General features: G+C 38.9%; 1 protein-coding gene across 1 annotated transcript in view; it reads left to right on the top strand.

Moving 5' to 3' along the window:
* Positions 1-16011, top strand: part of EXT1 (exostosin glycosyltransferase 1) — a 315224-nt gene that overhangs the window by 22275 nt on the left and 276938 nt on the right. The window lies entirely within an intron of this gene.

Here is a 16011-nt window from a genome sequence, read left to right as displayed (position 1 = left end):
AAGGAAAATGTTTTCCTTCAATATTCTGTTCAATTGGTATAACTTTATGATTCTTTTCTCCCCAGAATAATTAAAGAAACAACTTTATGATTGGTTATTGGCTTTTCTGGTCAGAGAACATTCTGTGGATTCTAAAACCTCCTTTCAGAAAAGTACACATCAAACTTTTACATACGTTTTTATAGGTTTTGTAGACCTCTGATCCTTGGTTAAAGACCCCTGACAATGCCTAATAACCGTTTTGAAAGCTGTACTTCCGATCTGAAGCTAAGGTTTTAGTTTTAGTTTTAGTATGTGAATATCTGATGAAATCATTCAGTGGTTTTGTAGCATTGGATTTAATTTCAGGGTTGGGCTCCTTTCTAGGAATGGAGGAATATTCTTATCTCAGAAAAAAAATTCAGAGTGTGGGAAGTACAAAAATTATTAATTCAAAGGTATATTTGCTGTCAGATTGGATGGCAGTGCTTACATCCCTAGGGGCTCCTGTTTCCAAGACTGTTTTCATTGTTTCTATCCAGTGCTAGGCAGGAGCCTTGAAGTGGCGAATTCATCCTCTGAAATTGTGTGTCCATTGCTGCAAGAATAAAAGAAGCAGTAACAGAATCATGCAGCGCAGTATTTCATGGTGACAGTTTCATGTGGTTGTGTGATGTTGCAGAGTCGTGTATGTGATACCTACCCTTTTCTTTTGAATCAAAACACAGGGTTTTACTGGAGGAGAGAAGTTTCAAAAGCAACCTAGTCTAATACAAAATTAAGCTCCTAAATAGTTATGCCTTTCTGTCTACTACCAAACTAATTGCTTACAGGAAATAGAAGTGCACATATCTAATATTTATATCCTGTTTGAGTAGTGGTTTCTAATTTTAGATTTCTAAACCCTTTTTACATTATCTTTTTGCATTGAAATTACACTGAAACATTCATATTATTATGAATGCAAGCTGAATTAAATAGACAAAGATTCTCGGTTTCTTCCTTTATGTTGTCATCTACTAGAGAATGAAGAGCTTAAAATAAGTGCATCAGTTCCTCATCCAAAGGAAAGCTGAATATTCCAATTCTAGATTAGCAGTCACTTTGCGTGCTTACTGGAAATACCATTTTTGAACATACTTGGCAACTTAAAGTGCCCAATTAAAAGCTCTGTTGAAAGAGGAAGTCTGTGGATGTGCAATTAGTCCTTAGGATTCAGAGCATTTCCTTTATGTGTGGAAGGCCATAATATGAAATCACTGGTCACAATAGCTTTATGCAAGGTGCTTAGAATAAAAGGCATTTTCAAGATAGAGCATTTCTGTACTCTTGCTCCGAAAATAGTTTACCTAAAGAGGTTCCCAAGTCCATAAAAATACTGGTGGTGTCAAGAAATTTTGGAGGTGGCCTTTCACAAATTTTAGGTAGTCGATAAATATAACTAGCCATGTAAGTGATAGGCAATACACAAGAATTGCTTATATTCTTAGACTTTCTATTTTATCTGATTGACAGTCTTCTTCTTCCTACCTTTTTATTCATTTATTTATTTTTAAAAGATGAGGATTGGGTACCAGAAAATTAGCCATTATTGTGTGCTTTTCCTTACTAAAAAATGAAGCCTCGCTGAGTAGAGCCAGATGAGCTGTATATTCTGAGATTATTTATAGTGTTTATGATAGAGAGACCAAAAACAGTAAGCACTTAATAGCTTTCCTTATTTACAAGTCAGATTCATCTAAGGGATATTTTTCTTTTATTTTTCTGGTGCTTGAAATGTTCCTTTAAAATAGATTATCCTTTAAAATAGATTATCAGAGAGGATACACAGTGACACAAAATTCGTTGCTTGGGAAAATGCAGAATGGATTAAGCTTTTCTTTTTCAAGGCTCTGCAACAAAACAGGTACATGTTTATTTCAGTAAACACACTGCTTTTTTGCCTCGATCACACACACAATTAACATAGGATAGATATGTGTATGTGAACATGCAGCTCTGGTTCCCAATCGTGTAATGGATGTATTCCATTAAAGTTTGCATTAAAGTGAATGTTTATCAAGCAGATCGTTTTTCCCTAGTGACTTCTACTGTAAAAATGGCACTGTCTTTCAGTAAGCTCTGAATATATGTTCCCTTATTCTTTGGTAAGATGACCAACCAACCAACCAAAAGCCAGCCCCGATAACAAACAAACAACCCTTTAACTACCATGAATCTACAGGAAATACTAACTTTCTGATGAAGTCGCTGATGCCACTCATTGTCGTCCCCCACCCCTAAGCTATAATATATGGCTTTAATAACAAAATGGCAATACATGCCATTTTGTTGGTACCACAACCTGGATGGTGTTACTCTTTCTTCTCCTCACGCTTCCTCCCATTGTTCCCATGGGAGAGAGAACAGATACCAAGGCTGCAGCAAACAGGTTATTTTAATAACCTCAGCCTCCCTTTCCCCCTACGATATACATTTGATATCCAAGTTGAATTTACCCACCTCTCTCTAAACATTTTTTCCTAACCCTTTGTCAATTTGTCACACCATCTTTGGATGAAGAGTGCTAGCTGATGATGCTTGACAAATGGAACATCTGTACCTTGTTAGCCATAAAGGCTCATCCCATTTCCTTTCCATAAACATCTATTGTGATACAATATGGATTGTGTAAGGCACTGGGCTTTAGGCCTCCAGCCCAAATATCTGTCATCTATTAAGTACTTTGGATAAAGAAGGCACTATACTTAACACGCACTATTTCATCTAATTTTTGCAAAAGCTAATTGAGATTGAGTACATTAGGCCAATCTCTTATTTTATTAATACTGATGAGGAAAGTGAGGCTGAGACTTGTTCAGCGACTTGCTCAGAGTCATGCAAAGCATCAGGGGCAGAGTTAGGATTTGAACCCAGCATGAACTGGGCTCTGGAATCAAATGCTTCCCTGATGCCATGCCCTAGGTCTCAGCCTGGCCTGCGCTTCCAGAGTCACCTGAGGACTTTTCAAAACACTGATGTATGTGGACCCTGCATCTTGAGGAGCTGGGCTCTGGGCATTTGGGTTTTGAAGGTTTTACAAGTGACCCTGATGCTGTGTCAGGCAGGCTCAATGATGACTGAATTATATAACATGCCTAGCTTAGTTACTTGCTTGGTGGTTGATTGCTGCATGAAAATCTGATCCCCGCAGTCTTTGAGCCTGCAGCTCAGTGAAAGAGGTGGATGTACATACAACCAAGCATGAGCAAGGTGCGTTATGACAAGTACAGACTTTGTGCTCTGTGATAATTCTCATGACAGAACTTGCAGTGGATCCTGGGAGGTAGCATCTGGGACATAGTCACTTCAGCAAGTCCTATTTATTCTAGCTTGGAAGAGTTACTTGCATCTTTACTCTGTATACTCTGTGATTACCAGACAGTCCTGGTCTAGGTTCTTATAAAAGTCCCAGTTGAGGATCTTGAATCACTCTCATTCAGTTTGTCTGAGAGAGGTTGGTGATGAGATTAGTGGTTTGTATATTTCCTCAACTGACTTCCAAACTAATGGATATGTTCCTCAGGATCTACGCCAGTGGGGTTACTAGGTCAAGGATAAATCGTTACCAGACTGGTTGATGGTGTCACCCAGGCTGGAGTGCAGTGGCATGATCTCAGCTCACTGCAACCTACACCTCCCGTGTTCAAGCAATTCTGCCTCAGCCTTCCAAGTAGCTGGGATTACAGGCACTCACCACCATGCCTGGCTAATTTTTTATGTTTTTGATAGAGATGGGGTCTCACCATGTTAGCCAGACTGGTCTCAAACTCTGACCCCAAGTGATCCACTCACCTAGGCCTCCCATAGTTCTAGAATTACAGATGTGAGCCACTGTACCCCGCCTCCCTCTTTTCTTATTGACACCCATTGACCAATAGCATGGTCAATAGTGCTTGATTCTTGAGTTTAGAAAACTTCTGTTGAGCTTCTTACTGTGTCCTGGGTACTGTGCTGGGCAATAAGAACACCAGAAAGGATGTGACTTCTTAGGAGCCAATTAAACTAGGTTAGGAAGAGAGGTGTTGTGGTATCACCTAGGGCATAGGCAGTGAACCTGTCTGCCTAATGATACCGGGTTTAGCTCTTGAATTCTTTATATTCAGAATACGGATTAGGGCCAGCCTGGCCTTGACAACCTGAATCATTAAACACTTATGGTGACTGGTGGGTGATTAGCCACATAAGAAGAAGATATATTCATAACTGATATAATAGGAGCAATGGGGACTCGATGGAGAGTATTAAATATAATAGTGTTTTCCATAAATGTTCTTGAATTGTGGAGATTGCTCTTCTGTAGATTATTCACTCAGGCATTGAATATGCATTTATTAAGTGCTTTTTGTATACTAGGCTTATACACAAATGTTAATTTCAAATTTGGTTCTTAAATTCCTCAAGATCAGAGTTTAGCAAAAAGCATCATTATATCCTGAGATGGAATTTTATCAAATTACATGCTTAAAATGAGGAGAAAAGTCTGTTTCTCTCTCTCGCAAGCCCCATCAGTTTAACTGTCAATTGGTCTTGTCAATCAGCTAAAAGAGTATGAAAATGTCTTGGGCCATAGGTACATACTCCACGGCGTATCCTGGTGACAGAGATTGAGAAACTGATTGGAAGAGATGTTTAATCACCAGTGCTGGCCTTACTGTTCTGAAATTTCAGGTTTCTTTCCCTCACCCCAAACTTAATTCTTTCTTCTCTGTTTTCAATTTCAGAAGAAGTTCAGAATGAGTGAGGGAAATTAAAATGAAGTCCAGAAGACTAGCAGAGATTTCACTGGGCATGTGGATAGGAATGACTTGTGAGGAAACCATCTGAAACTGAATTAAAATAAAATGTGTTCAGTTCACTATATAATTATAGTTAGCTTGACCTGGTGTTTTGGGCTGCATTATCTGTAAATTTGGAACTTATTTGATGTATAGAATATTGATACCCCTTAAACAATATTTAAGTAAATATTGTTTACTTAAATTTTGCCCATCTGTTTCTTGTTAAAAGAAACTGAACATTTGCTAAAATATCCTTGTTTTAGAGTACTCAATCTTACTGTCACCTTATAATGGTTTTATTTTGGGGGAGGTTTATTTATATTAGTATGATTGGAAAAGAACAGAAAGGTCTTATTGGAAAATAAATTTAGGATTTTCCAAATAATAAAATAAAAACATATCCAGCTGTAATCTTAAGATGTCTTTTCATGATGTCTAGTTTTAGAAACTTTCCCCCCCAGATGTGAAGAACAATGCCTTTTAGGACAATAGTGAGACTTATATGAGAATTGTTGTGCATTGTGTTATGGTGCATGATGCAAAGGTTTAGAAATAAACATATCCCTGGATACAACAGGCCTATTTTTGATGCATTTTGCTATTTTTGGCCTGGCATAGTATCTTAGGATGAGAAAATCCATCCCCTTCCCTTAGTCTGAGGTCATATGTTGCCATCGGTTCTCTATAATGGACTTGATGATGTTATGGTTTTAAAATAATGGGAAATTAACATTTCTTGTCCCCGTGATCGTGGCCATAGGACTTAATCACACTCCTCTTTTACAAGAACTCACTGACTCTTGTTTCCCCTAGCAATATACTTACCTTATACCTGGCTAAAACCTTGCAATTCTTTGTTTTGCTCTCTGTTTTTGTGACAATTTTAAGAGATAGACAAGTAATATACAGACTGGGTTGAATGAAGAGAAAATGGAGCAGTTGTAATTCCCTGGGGCAGGGTAAGAGACTGTTAATACGTTAGTGGTAGGAGGGCTTCTGCAGAAAATATGACTGTACAATTAAATGGGGCTATTAAAAGCACGCCAGCATCAATTCATTAATGACAGTGGCAATTTCTCTGTAATCCCCTTTTCTCCTTCTCCTCCTGGGACTCAGTCTATGGAGGGATGAAAGGCAGATGGGTAAAGATGAGAAAGACTACTGAGGAAGAGACACAGTTATTTAGATATCTGCTTCCTCATCTTCCTCTTTGGGGGAAGCTTCTGTGATGAAAACACTTTATGAAAGGTAAGACCCTCAAATACCTGTTCTGTAGACATTGGGGATGAAAATGTGCATCCTAGCAGATGATCTGGTTCTGCCTTCCAGAACACTGCTCTGACTTTAGAAGCAGATACCTATGCATAATAAATCTGCTTGGAACTAAAACAAAGAGAGTTTGTGGAAATTGTTTGATTGAAACCTTGTTGCAAAAGTATGCAGAATTGACATTCAGCAATCTTGTGTAAAAATACTGCAAAATGTTTCTTTTTCTGGAAAATAGTGTATTTTAAAAATCAGTTGGAATCTGGTTACCTGCATGACCTAGTGAGAACTTCAAGGCTTGGGGAAATGGTTGAGGTTAGTAGTTATGTGTTTGATATCCTTTTGTGTGTCATTTAATTATCTAAGCCCGCATTTCCTCATTGGTAAAATGGTGATTCTGGTCTCTGTCTTTATAGTGTTGCTCTGTGAAATTAAATGAGATACTGAATAAAAAGCATTTTGCACAGTGCCTGGCATAAGATAAGTGCTCCCTAAATATTAACTAGTTTTATTATCAATTGAATTTTAGGACTCCACCCTGCGCCGCCCCCCCAAAAAAAAGACTTAATGGTCTTATCTGTCTGCTGAAGAGTAGGATTCTGAGGAAGCTGAGATGTGGAGAGATGATGTATTAATTAGTGAAGGAGCCGCATTGGAACCACATTTTGTGACCTTCCACTGCATTGAAGTGCCTCTCATAGTATGAGACTTCCGTATTTAGTCAAGAAGGACCAACATTTCTTCCACCTATTGTAATAGATAAGGTATGCTTTTTAAATATATATATTTAAAAATAGAGGTTGGGTGCGGTGGCTCACACCTATAATATTCTCAGCGCTTTAAGAGGCTGAGGCAGGTGGAGCACAAGGTCAGGAGATCGAGACCATCCTGGCTAACATGGTGAAACGCTGTCTCTACTAAAAATACAAAAAATTAGTCCCTGTAGTCCCAGCTACTCAGGAGGCTGAGGCAGGAGAATCGCTTGAACCCGGGAGGTCAAGGTTGCAGTGAGCCAAGATCATGCCACTGCACTCCAGCCTGGGTGGCAGAGCAAGATTCCATCTCAAAAAAAAAAAAAAAAAATGTAATTTTAAGTTCATTGCTCAGGTTCTTTTGGTGGCAAAAATCCTTGCACTTTGGAAGGCATTATTATTGGGTGAGTTTTAAAAGAACTACTTTCAGAGAAAAATGCATTTCATTTCAATTATGCCGGAGGCCTGCAGAGTACCATTTAAACTACAAGTGATATAAAAGGTTAAGTATTTGATTAAAACTAATCTCCTTTAAAAACAAATGTTTCAGTCTCCACCAGAACTTCTTCAGGGACCTTCAGTGTTTTGCTGATAACTGGATCCAATTTATGGGAGGTAAAAGAAAAGGCAGTTATTTACTTAATTCATCTATTTGTTTCCAAACTTCATATAATGAATCTAAAGAATGGTGAAATTAATAGAAGTTTGAGTGCTTAAAAAATGGATGACATCTCATATTTCAAGGAAACAGTATTTGATCAGATTTCAGGGTGGTGTGAAGTTCTTGTTGATAAAAGGCAAGTTGCATTTATCAGCTGAACAACTCAGGAAACAGAGATGATATGAATTTATGGAGGCGTCCTCCATACCATTTTCACCATTGCTTTGGTGATTATCTGAGGTCTCTACCAAACGGATACTGATACTCGTATTTCCAGTTCAAATCATAGCGCTGCTATTTCCATGGCCCGTTGTATCATCTGCCGCTAGCCTCACCCTCACCTAATTTTTGACTCTCCTTTATCTCTTTCAAGGCTCAAATGTGTGTACTACAATCATGTGTTTAGTGGTTTCTCTTCCGTGTTACACTGTGAGCTCTTTGGGAACAGGGACCACTTTTGCCTTTCATCCAGTGCCTAGCAGGATGCCTGCAGGCATCAGGGAATGTTTATTGAATAAGGCAATGACAATGCCAAAATCTGGCTTCCATGAGTTTATATGCCTCTGGTAACCTTTTGTAAATGACACTTTTTCTATATGATTAGCCACTTCTATTCTTTCTATTGAAGTTATTTCTTATTTCAAAGTAAATCTTGTTGCAGCCATACTCCTCCTGACTACATCCAATGTGGTTAATGTTTTTCTTTTCTTTTTAATTTTGGGAGGGTTGTGAAATACAAGATGGAACATAATGTGGCCTAAATCCGGGGCTATTCAGCTTACTAGGGTCTTTAGCCTTCCAGAATGTTGAGAAAGTAATTAGTGGGTGAGGGTAGTGTTAGAAGAAATGGCTGGGATTCTTTGTATCCTAAAGAATGTTTCTCCTTGGTGATGAGGTAGGCATTGTCACCCGTCTGAATAAATCCTTAGGCAAAGTACAAAAACACCAGCCGGCTGAACAATGCCTTGCCAATCTGGCTTTAGGATTGCAGTACCTTGTCCGAGTAAGTTTAGAAATGAGTTTCCTCTTCAGGTTTTAGGCCTGTCATAATGTTGAGTGGCTGTCTAACCTTTGACCTTTCTGTGTTTTTGACATCAAAAAGAATTCTGAGCTTTCCCAAAAAGATTTTATTCAAGTCATTAATACTCTTCATGCACAGAGGGAAATTCACATCCAGCTTACGGACATGGTGAAAAATTAGTATCTTCCCATTTGCTCGGTTTGATTGAACTATAGTTGATTATTTTTAAAGATAAGGAGATCATATTTCCTTAATATTTCAGTATGTTTCTTTTTGTACCCTTAAAGTTATTTTTCCCCATGCAGAATTGACTTTGATTAAAAAATGTTTTGATGACTATTTTTGATTCGTCAGTATATCTAATGGTGTTCATTTTACTCATGAAAAATCTTGTCTATGAAGGACACATTTTTAGTAACATTTTTATAGCATATGAGAACTTTTATAGCAAAAATAGGAATCATTAAGTGTGTATGCTTTTATCAAAACTTCTCGTTTAATGGAACTTAAAATCTTAACTCATGTTTTTATAGCACATTTTTTGCACATGGTACGTTCTTAAGATTTGAATGGAATTTAGTGTGACTGTTCTTTGTGTTCTCAAAAGTCTGATCTTTGTTACAGTTTGTCTTTCATTTGAGACTTTTTTTTTCTGTGCATATGGTACATGTATAATGCTTGGTTTTCTTTAATTTTTTTTTTTTTAAAACTAAACACATCTACAACTCATATTTTCCTGTTTACGAATAGGAGCAGTTTAAAATTGCACAACATGGTGGCATGTGGTATAACATAACCAAAAGCTACATGTTTATCCTCCTTTATTCACCTTTCATTTGCAGAAAGATGACTTACATATTTATGATGTAAAATGTCTTTAGAATGACCTTTGGGACTAAACTTTTTTTTCCTCCTGAAAATGGTCATGACCTAGCCTTATTAGTAAAATTTAAAAAGAAAAAGTTGGCCAGGCATGGTGACTCATGCCTGTAATCTCAGCACTTTGGGAGGTTGAGGTGGGTGGATCACTTGATGTCAGGAGTTTGAGACCAGCCTGGCCAACATGGTTGAACTCCGTCTCTACTAAAAATATAAAAATTAGCTAGGCATGGTGGCATGTGCCTATAATCCCAGTTACTTGGAAGGCTGAGGCATGAAAATTGCTTGAACGTAGGAGGCTGAGGTTGCAGTTAGTGGAGATCACGCTACTGCATGCCAGCCTGGGTGACAGAGCGAGACTTCATCTCAAAAAAATAATAAAATAAAAAGGAAAAATCTGGTCAAATGCCCCTTGTTCTTCCTCAATAGATACATAGTGAGTTGTGCAAAAAAGGAGTTGGAAAAGGAATCTATATATTCAGAGTGACTTAAAGAATAGATCAAATTTTGTTTTAAAAAATGGGCAAGACTAAATCATAGTGTCTAGGGAGGAACACCTGAATAATAAAAATATAAAGAAATGCAAAATATGAGTACTACTAAGAATAGTCTGTTGCCAGAAGCATATAGAATATTACACTCAGATTATAACAGAAGCATTTTGGTATTCATAAATGTTCTTTTAAAAAAAATAAACACAATTGAAATTATAGGCTGTAAGTACGGATTTTAACTGTAACGAATGTGAAAGCGTTGTCAATGACAATATAAAGAATATTTTCTAAAGTGTGGACCTAGCCAAGAATACTAGGTAGAAAAGGTAGCTCTTTAAAAAAATTTGTTTTTAATTGTGAAGTAAATTTATTGTCGCTTTGTTTGATAGTTATTACTAGAGTCCTTAGGTTAATTCTGTTTTTATTGCTTTTCAGAATAATTAAGACCTAAATCTTCCGCTGAATTCTGTTTGGTTTCGTTCTTTTGCCTTGTTCTTTCATTCCACAAATGTTACTGTGCACTTTCAGTGTACCAAGCCTTGTGCTACTGCTTTGATGATAAATGCGATAAGGCAATGCTGCTTTTAAGGATCCTTCAGGGTAGAATCTTGTGTAGGAGTAAGGACTTAGTATTTTTGCTGTAGAAGTGCATGAAGAGCTATCTATGGCACAATTACTGGAAAAATGCAGTTTTTATTTTATTTGGTTCCCATGTGCATTAAGTCCTTCTTTGGCGGGAATTTGAGCAGGGTGGTCTCAGTTGAATCCTGGCTTGCATATTACTCAGTAAGGAAGGAGGTCATGGAGCTGGATTCTAGGGGACAGTGGAAAGCCTGGTGGTGTTCCTGGAAGGCTTGAGAATGCCTGGAGCTGGAAGCCTCTTGCCCTTTGGTGATCTTTTTCATATACAGCAGAGCTCTTGACATTCCTAGCATACTACCTTGAAAAGATAGTATCTTGCCTTATAGAAATTCTGGACTTGGTAGGAATCATTTGTTTATGTTATTTTAAAAAGAAAAAAAAATCTAAAGTGTACTTTTTGGAAGAAAAACGAACTTGTTTTTGGACTTTTCTGTGTGTTGTTTCTTTAATTGAAAACCCTGTCTGGAGACCTTTCATCCTCCTTCCCTTCCCTCTAGTTTTAGTTTTAAATTGGAACATTGCTTTCTAAGCATTTTAAAAAAATATATGAAATATTTAATTATTATTACTCTTATTTACCCATTAATAATTCTTGATTTTCTGTCTATATGAAATAAAAGAAAAATTACTATATAATTTTCATCCAGTTGTACAGTTAATTCTGTAACTGAAAAACAAGATAAAAAATAAGAAAATAATTACTTAAGAAAGAAAGGCATCTCGACCTCCTAAAAATTTCATCAAATATTCACTCAGCAGACCCTTCTTTATAAAAGGGGCTCACTTACTCTTGGGAGCACTATGACTGTGTGAGCACTTGTGGCAGGGATTGGGTTTCTTGGGGAATCCATAAGATACATGCGTGGCTTTTGGGCATGAAGGTGAATAACACAGCCCTTGGCTTTCAAGGCCTTTAAGGAGGTGCTCTATGGGGAGAAGGGCAGAGACAGACATTCCTGAAAGGAATAATTATTGAGTGATAGTGGAAATATATACAAAGACTTTGGAGTAACAGTGATGGAGGGGCCCACTGAAAACTTATTAATGTTTACAGCTGTTGTTGAAATTCATCCAAACCAGCCAATTATATCTACGTTCTCTGGAATGAAAGTACAAAATGATTACAGTAGAGAGTTTAAACATCACAGTTGACACAATCCCCTTTTCCTACTGGAATGGAAATCTAATGGGGAAAGTTAAATTCTCTTCCAAAACCTTATCCACAATGATACCTTACCTAAAAACGTAAAAGCAGCCAACTTTGTGTTTTGTGATCTTTGGGATCATATAACTCTTATAAAGCAACTTGTGAATTTTCTGGGAGGTTCTTTTGGAAAATTGCTTTATGTTGTTTCAGGAATATACTTTCCTCTCCCCTGAATTATTACAGAGGGGATATATACATCTTCCCTCTACTCAAAGTATAACCTTGTATGTGTCTGTTTCCTCTTTATCATGTGATATAGTTTAGATATTTGTCCCCCTTAAATCTCATGTTGAGATGTAATCCCCAATGTTGGAGGTGGGGTCTGCTGGGAGGTGTGTGGGTCATGTGGGCTGATCCCTTATGGCTTGATGCTGTCCTCAGGACACTGAGTTCTCATGAGATCTCATTGTTTGAAACTGTGTGACACCTCTCCCCCACTCTCTCTTGCTCCTTTCCTTGCCATGCGAGTTGCCTGTTCCCCTTCTGTCTGCCATGATTGTAAGCTTCCTAAGGCCTAGGGAGAACCCGAGCAGCTGCCACTGCCATGCTTCCTGCACAGCCTGCAGAACTGTGAGCCAGTTAAACCTCTTTTCTTTATAAATTACCCAGTCTCCAGAATTTCTTTATAGCAATGGAAGAATGGCTTAACATACCATATATAAAATATAAAACAAAAAACCCATAACAATTACCCTCTGCAGTACAAATAACAACTCTTTCATCCAAAGGAACTTCTTTCATTGTTTAAATAATGAGAAACTTGTGTTTTTAGAAACACTGTGTAGGGTGCAGCATCCTCTCATTACAAACATTTCTGTGCCTCAGAGCACACCCCTCCTGGTATGTATCCTTAGGAGGAACACATAGATCAGCCTCTCTTCCTTTTGTCCAGCTGCAGTACGGGGAATGGAGACACAACACGGTCAAGTTGCCTAAAACCAGAGCGGCCTGGGATGAGTCTCACCTTGATCCTCCCCAATACTATCCTTTGTCAGACTCCAGCATTGTGCACAGCGTGGTCTCTCTGAGCCCAGGAATTTGGGCACTTTCTGAAAGTTTCCTTTGCAGGCGCTCCTGGAAACCAGACCAGTGTTTAAGCATGAGTTAAAGCAGTAGCATCTGTCAGACATAACCATGCATTATATCTGGGACAAAAAGTTTTAGAAGGAAAAATGTCTGTTAGGAGTGTGGGGTAACTGCAAACCTGCTTTTTGACTGGTGTTTTATTATAGAGATGGGAAATGAATGGGACTGGTATCCACATCTACTGGAATGGGTCTCCCTGAGCTTCCAGCCTTCTGTGGTCCAGATTTTCATATTCCTTCCAATTTGCCCAGAGCAAGCTGTGACCCTCATCCATCCTTTTTTTTTCTTTTGCATTTAACAAAGTTGTAAAGGGATTTATATGCTTTCCATTAGCCTTAGCAAAACTGCTGTCATGAATATTTAATGGCTAGAGCAGTTTGTTTTCTTTTACTCTTTCCCAGCCTTCCCTCCACCCCCAGCTCTCCCTTCTGCCTGGAGAAATGTAAATATCGCGCCCCTCACCCACTGGCTGTATCCCAAAGCGCCGGGCTCCCTCAATTCAATGTTCTCACCCGTCTGGTGGGGACTTTTTTCCCCCTCCTCCCTCTCTCGTAGCCTCCTCTCCAGGCAGCCAGGGAGGTGACCGCGGTGCGCGGGGCCGGGCACGCGTGGGGCTCTGCCTGCCCTGGGCCCTGCGCCCTCTCCCTGCACCGCAGCTCCGCAGCCGGAACAGACGGTCCTTTGCTTTGAACTTCACGGGAACACAAAAGCTTCCCTGCAACTTAGCTGGAGCTCCCTCAGAGGCATTCCTGGCACTTCACGGGTCGCTGGCCTCTTTCTCTTTGCGAAAGGAAAAGGGGCTAATGTCTGGGACAGAAAATGACTTCTGAAGACACGAAAAGATTTACCGTGTCTAGAGCAACCTCTGAACTTTTGTGGTGGTGATCTCAGAAAAATGCATTTTTTTGCTATTGGTTGCTTAGATCATCTCCCATCCTTCTTCCCTCTCTCTCCCTGTCCCGCAGTTATTTATTTAATTTCTCCATTTCTGTCATACCTCACCCTCACCCCTGCCCCTGCCCCACCCCCATTCCGGTTTTGCCTTTTCCTTCTTTGTCCACTCTTGTGCTGCGGGAGTGGAAGGGTCTGAAAGGTGATGCCGGGAGAGGGTCTGAGAAGTTTCAGTGTTAACTGAGAAGGAAGGTTCCAGGGGAACCCTCCTCTCCTTTCTAATGAAGTCAAACCTGCTGGAGTGTGTCTGCTCCAAGGGATTGTTGGAAAGATGAGAGAAGGAAATCCATATAAAATGTTTAACACAGTGTTTGGCTTTAGTGATTGTTCAATAAGTCATACCTATATGTTATTATTAATATGATACACACTCATTCTTCTGAAATGAATGAGTGTGAATTCTTCCCTCTCTGCATAAGTAATTATTTGTGCTGGATCCTTCTTAAGAGGTCATCTATTTCCCTCCCTCCCTCCCTCCCTGTCGCTGTCTCTCTGTCTCCTCTCTGTCTCTCTGTCTCTCTGTCTGCAATCTCAGCTCACTGCAACGTCTGCCTCCCAGGTCAAACAATTCTTGTGCCTCAGCTTCCTGAGTACCTGGGATAACAGGCTTGCACCACCATGCATGGCTAATTTTTGTATTTTTAGTTGAGATGGGGTTTTGCCATGTTGGCTAGGCTGGTCTGGAACTCCGGACTTCAAGCGATCTGCCCACCTTGGCCTCCCAAAGTGTTAGAATTACAGGCGTGAACCACCACGCCCTGCTCATCTATTTCTGATGAATGTCTACCATAGCATGCTTAACTGATGGAGGTGTCATTTCATTTCTCTTTGAGTAACCTAAAATTGAATCAGTTAGTATATGTCACTAATGTATAACATAGTTATAATCAACTAAAAACTCATAAAGACTTCTAGATGGGCTACTAAGTGAATACATCTTCCTCTATCCTGTGAGGACTTGACTGCAACTTTTACATATTTTGATATTGAAATTCTTCTTAATATATTTGGCTTCAAATTCCAGCCTGATAAGATAATATAGGCATCTGCCGCTGAAGTCCAATATCAGGTAATTCTTGCTCCACTTCAGGCTTCTCTCAAATTTGATGATCATGCTCCTCGTGTCTTGGATGGCTATGTCAGCAAGCCTGACATCTCTGTAGACCTGCCTGCCTTGGGTTGCCATACATATTAGTAGGTCCCTTTGGGTAAGAGTTTCCACTAATAATGTTTTTCTCTTGATTTCTTTATCATACCTTGAAACTGACTTTAAACATTTTGTTAAATGCCTTGCTAAAATCCCAACACACTTCTGAACAGATGTTGGTATGATAGAGGAGCAGAAAAAAGGCACAGACACGATAAGATGTTGGTATGATTAAGTTGGATGAACAGAAAAAATGTACAGCCAGATCCATCTCCAGAATCAACCAATTTCCACATTGCTTTCAATCTCATCCCATTATGTTTTCTGTAAGTAAAACTTCCACTGCAAATATTAATTGATGTTAAATCAAAAGTACTGAGGGTCTAGTCACAGGGGCTTAGGGACAAATGAGAGAAGCAAAAAGGTTCTCTCCCTGAGAGTAAGCTAGAGTCTTAGTGCGTCAGACAATTAGGCAACAATGTAAGACAGTGTATAATTAAATGCTAAATTATGTAGAGAAGATTATGTGCTATGGAATTGAGGAAATGGCTCTCACAACATTTCTAATGTCCTAAATCAGTTTCCAAATGGTTTCATACATCTATATGTACTTCACGCATGCTCAGTATCATTGACGCTTTCCTGCTTTTTTGTAGCAATTATGAAAGTAAACATTTTCTAAGTACCTACTATAGGTTAGAGAACTGGTCTAAGCACTTTACAGATATCAACTAATTTCATGCTCACCGTATACCTCTGAGATAGATATTCTTCTTTTCTCCATTTTGCAAATGAGGGAACCAAGGCGGGGAGTCTAATACCATTCCAAAGTGAGCTCTGTTAAATTCTTTCCTCTTTTTAATTTGGTGGGTCGGTGGTGAGGGTAGACTAGGAGAGGCATTCTGGAAAGTGAACCTAGATTTTCATCCTGGCTTCTTTTAACCTACTTACCTGTCTAATTAGACCTTGGGCAAGGCACGTTAGGTTTTAGAGCGTCTGCTTTGTAAAATGGGGCAGGATGGTGTTTTAAGATTTAAGTGCTTCTTATGCAATAGGAGCTCAGAGAATGGGAGCTGCTGTTTATTAAAAATAACGATACGAATATC

This window comes from Aotus nancymaae, unplaced genomic scaffold (assembly GCF_030222135.1).
Source record: "Aotus nancymaae isolate 86718 unplaced genomic scaffold, 86718_ANA_hifiasm-v0.15.2.pri h1tg000036l, whole genome shotgun sequence".
Classification (NCBI taxonomy): Eukaryota; Metazoa; Chordata; class Mammalia; order Primates; family Aotidae; genus Aotus; species Aotus nancymaae.
The sequence above is the reverse complement of the archived record's forward strand: the minus strand, read 5'-3'. Positions and strand labels throughout refer to the sequence as shown.